This window comes from Dendrobium catenatum, unplaced genomic scaffold (assembly GCF_001605985.2).
Source record: "Dendrobium catenatum unplaced genomic scaffold, ASM160598v2 fragScaff_scaffold_1706, whole genome shotgun sequence".
Classification (NCBI taxonomy): domain Eukaryota; kingdom Viridiplantae; phylum Streptophyta; class Magnoliopsida; order Asparagales; family Orchidaceae; genus Dendrobium; species Dendrobium catenatum.
Genome location: NW_021320168.1, coordinates 163,340 through 168,608, shown reverse-complemented (window position 1 = coordinate 168,608; position 5,269 = coordinate 163,340).

Here is a 5,269-nt window from a genome sequence, read left to right as displayed (position 1 = left end):
TTTTGTTCAAATTGTCCTAGATGATCCATATCATCCTAGATGACTAATGTAAATCATGCCTAAATTAATCCTATCATTAGTCAATCAATTCTGCTTAAATTGATATTCTTATCATACTGCATGATCACATAATTGTCATGTACGGTTAGTACAAATTTGATCATATCATCTAGGTGATCATCCAGATGATTATCCTGGACTATCAGGTCAAATTCTATACATCATCCTGGATGATACCGAGATCATATTGGATGATATTTGGCATCAGAATAAAGTTTTTAGAGTTTTCTAAAGCTCTCTTTTTAAAAACATCATATGGGATGATCCTGTGATCATCCTGGATGATATTTATCACTGAAATTGAGTTTTCAGGGTTTTCTAAAGCCCTCTTTTAAGCACATCGTACTGGACGATTTTGTGATCGTCCTAGATGATTTTGCTGCTGAGATTAACATTTAGAATTTTTCAAAGCCCTCTAATTAAGCTTTGTCAAGGCACTTGGTAAGAGTCTTTGGAAACCAATGAAGTTTTGTTCTTCTGGAGAAAACTTAAAGAGAAAACTTGAAAGGGAGAGAGGAAAGAGTGGACTTTGAGAGAGGGAGAAGATCCTTGGAGGGGGTTTCAAGGGAGTATGGAGGGGCTTCATATGGTTGCTTTGGAAAGCTTGCACCTTAGTATCATCGGATTCAAGGTTTATCTTGAGGGAAGTTTTTTAAAGAAAAAATATTTTTGGTGTCAAAGGACCAGGCTACTTCGCCGCACCGGGGAAGGTGAAAGTTAATTTGTAAGGGCTTCTCCGCCTAGCTATGGGGGCTAAAAGAGAGTCACTAAAGATTTAGTGCAATACTCATAGGGTGCCTCCGAGGAGTGGATGTAGGTCAAGTTGGACCGAACCACTATAAATCTAGTGTTTTCTTTCCTTTATTATTTTTATGCTTTAATTTTATTACAATTAATTACTTGGGTGAAATCTTTAATCAATCTTTTTATTACTGATTTATTTTGTTTCTGCTGCAAGATATAAAAAAATATTTCTTTTAATTAAAGAAGTTTTTAAAACACCAATTCACCCCCCTCCCCCTCTTGGTTAGCCTCAAGATAATTCAAAAGGGCTTAACATTCCTAACGAACTTTCAAGTGGTATCAGAGCAAGATTCATAAAATTAAGTTTGAAATTTTTTTAAATTTTGATTAATGGCTAATTTTTGTAATCGTAATATTGATAAAGGATATTTAATCACCTGACCACCTTTATTTGAAAATATTACTTTTGATTTTTAAAAAATTTGCATGTATACTTTCTTGCAATCAATTGATTATCAAATGTAGCATATGATTCTAACTAATTATTCTGTACCGTCACATGTTATAGATTGAATTAAAACTAATATTCCATTTAATTAATGGAATAGGCTAGAACAAATCAATGCTCAATTAAATATTAAATCTTTAAACTATTTTTTCTGTGCTTTAAATTATAAATATTATATATTAGTACCTACATGCATTACCAGCAAAAAAATTTAGGATAAATTACACACTATATACAAAAGTACTAATGAAATCAAGTAATCTAGGTTGAATATTTTAATGCATGATTATGAACTATTTTGCATGAAATCTTATGAGACGATCTTAGACATGTATACTAGGTTTATTCAAATTGTGACATCATTACATAGTTTAGCTAAAGAATTTTCAAACTTTTAAAAAGTTAATAAAATTATATATTGTCTACTTGATAAGTTCGATGCCAAATTTGTTTCTATTTATGAATAAAAAAATTTGAATAAATATTCTATTAATAATTTGATTGGCTCACTCATTGCCTAGGAGCAAAGTTTGGGTCAAAAACTTTTGGATGCGGGTGAAATAATAGCAGATGACCAAAGTGATGACTTAACAAGCAAATTGAAAATCCTATTAAAGCACAAGCAAAAGCTTCAATAAAAGTGAAACAATGATAAAAATGGTAAGAATGTTAAACTTTATTCTAACTTTATTTGCTTTGGATGTAAGAAACATGGACATATGAAATATCAGTGCCTTAATTTGAGAACTCTTCGTGTAAAGAAAAAGGTTATATCTAAGCAAATTGTAAAAAGGGCAAATAATGAAAACCAAAAAATCTCTTATGCAGACATAGCTTCTTAATCATCAGATTAGGAGCAAGATGATGTTTAAACCCTTATTTATGTGTTTATTTATTTCTATATGCATGTTTTTGTTCATTGAATTTTTGTTTATTTTCGGTATTTTCTTTGGGTTTATTTTTTCTTCTTAATTTTTTTTTTTGCATTGAAATTTTAAATTAGTTTTTATTTTTTTATAGTGGCTCGTAAGGATGCTAAGAAAGCAATATGCGATGCAAAGGCTTTAGCTTTTAGTGATTTATATAATAGATTAGATACTAAAGAGGGAGAAAGATATATGTATAAGTTAGCCAAATAAAGAGATAGGAGTAGTAAGGATTTCGTTCAAGTGAAGTGTATTAAAGATGAAGATAAAAAAATACGTTTCTTAGAAGATGATATTCAACAAAGATGGATGAAATATTTTGCAAAACTTTTTAATGAAGATTGTGAAAATTAGATTGACTATAATGACCTTAGCACCCTAAATGAAAATAAAGATTTATGTTTTTATCGGCGTATTAGTAAAACTGAAGTTAGAGAGGCTTTAAAGAAAATGAAGGGTGGAAAAGCTGTTGGACCTGATGATATTCCAATAGAGGTGTGGAAATGCTTAGGAGATGAAGGAATTTCATGGCTTACTAAACTTTTTAATACTATTTTGAAGACTAAAAAGATGCCAGATGAGTGGAGAATGAGCGTGTTAATTCCTATTTTTAAGAATAAAGGTGATGCACAAGATTGTGCGAATTATAGAGGCATTAAGTTAATGTGTCATACTTTAAAACTATGGGAGCGAGTTATGGAGCATAGGTTGCGGCGTGATACTAATGTTTCTCAAAATCAATTTGGATTCATGACAGGTAGGTCGACTATGGAAGCCATACATTTATTAAGAGGTTTGATGGAGAAATATAGAGAAAATAAGGAGGATCTACATATGATATTTATTGATTTAGAAAAAGCATATGATAAAGTTCCAAGAGAAGTGCTATGGAGAGTTCTTGAAAAGAAAGGAGTCAATAATGCTTATATTCAAATCATTAAAGATATATATGCAGGAGCTATTACTTGTGTTCAAACACAAGGTGGATTGACCAAGTATTTCCCTATTTCGGTTGGGTTACATCAAGGATCAGCCTTAAGCCCATATCTATTTGCTTTAGTCATGGATGTTCTCACTAGACATTTGCAAGATGATGTACCTTGGTGTATGCTTTTTGCTGATGATATTCTTCTTGTTGATAAGACTAGAGAGGGAGTTGAAGGTAAACTTGAATTATGGAGGTCAACCTTAGAGTCTAAAGGTTTTCGCTTGAGTAGATCTAAAACAGAATATATGGAGTGTAATTTTAGTAGTAATAGACCTACTGAAGGGATTGTGACTTTGGGCGATCAAGTCATTAATAAGAGTACACGTTTTAGATATCTTGGATCAATTGTTCAAAGTGATGGTGAAATAGATGGGGATATTATCAGCAGAATTCAAGTTGGATGGTTGAAGTGGAGGAATGCATCGGGCTTGTTATGTGATAGAAATGTACCCCTCAAACTTAAGGGAAAATTCTATAAGATGGTAGTGAGGCCTGCAATGCTTTATGGTGCCGAATGTTGGCCATTAAAAGAGAAGCATAATACTAAGTTAAGTGTGACAGAGATGAGGATGCTCAGGTGGATGAGTGGCTTTACCCTTAGAGATAAGATACGAAATGAGCATATACGTGAAAAGGTTGGAGTAGCTCCAATAGAAGATAAGATTAGAGAAAGTCGCCTTAGATGGTTTGGTCACATAAAAAGGCGGCCTTCCGACGACCCAGTTAAGAGAGTAGAGGTATTAGATTTGACTTATATTAAGAAAGGTAGGGGTAGACCTAAAAAGACCTGGTTAGAAAATATTAGGAATGACCTTTCTTTATTAGATTTAAACGAGAATTTGACTTTTAATAGGACACAATGGAGAAAAAGGATTCATGTAGCCGACCCCACATAGTGGGATAAAGACTTGATGCTGTTGTTGTTGTTGTTGTTGCTGCTTATGATGCAAAAATAACTATTATTATAGAGTTTAATGATTTAAATGTTTATTCAATTAACAATCTTTTTGGATCACTAATTACTTACGAGCAATGAGTGACTCAAAGGCATATTGATGAAGGTGAGAAGCAAAAGGAGAATAACATAGCATTGAAAGTGTTGAATCTAGATTTTTTTTTTTTAAAGTTAAACCCACGGAAGGGCCTACGCGTCGATTAAAGTCAAAATTACAAGTCCTTAAGGAGATTTTCAGCCCGCTAATGCTCAAAGAGCTACAAACACTCAAAAAGAAATAAAAACCTAAGGGCCGAAGATCCCCATCTACGCCAAAAACATTAAGACCTAGAAACATTCTAAAGCGGCACAAAAAAGGTGCCCAAAAATGAGAAAGCTCAAAATAGATCCAATCAGCCCAAGCTTTCAAGCCAAAAACTCCCTCAAGGTGGAAGCAAACCTGCAAAAAAATCACAAAGAACACTAAAGGAAAAATAACAGTAGAAACAAAAAACTTACCAGTTATCATCAACTCCAACCCAGTCTTCATCAACAGACCAATCCACTGAATAGTAAACCCACTAGGAAAACGAAACACTCGCAACAAGCAAACTAAAATGCAGCCCCACCCAGCAGTGCAATTCCAACACCACCCCAGAAAGTTAAACAAAGCAGAAACAACCATAAGAGCATAAATGGGAGAAGAAATCAAAAGGATGTTACTAAACCAATCGAACAGACGAGACCTGGATAAAAAACTAAGCAAAGAAAAAATTATATCCAACCTGTTATAGTTAAACCAACAAAACAAATGACAAACAATAAAACTGAGAGAGCACAGCCAGCAATAAATAGAAGAAGAAATACCAGCATCCAAACCTGGAGCACCCAACTCCCCCAAGAAGAACCACCCAGAAAAAACACCACCTTACCCCAGTCTAATATACGGCATACCCACCCGATCCAAATGAGTAATGCCAACCAATTTGGGAGGTAAAGAGGTACTAGTAAATTCCATAAACTCATTCAAATTACCCCCCAAATCAGCTAAAAAATCTACCGCCGCATTACCTTCTCTGTGAATATGAGATAAAACAAAGTTAAAAGAA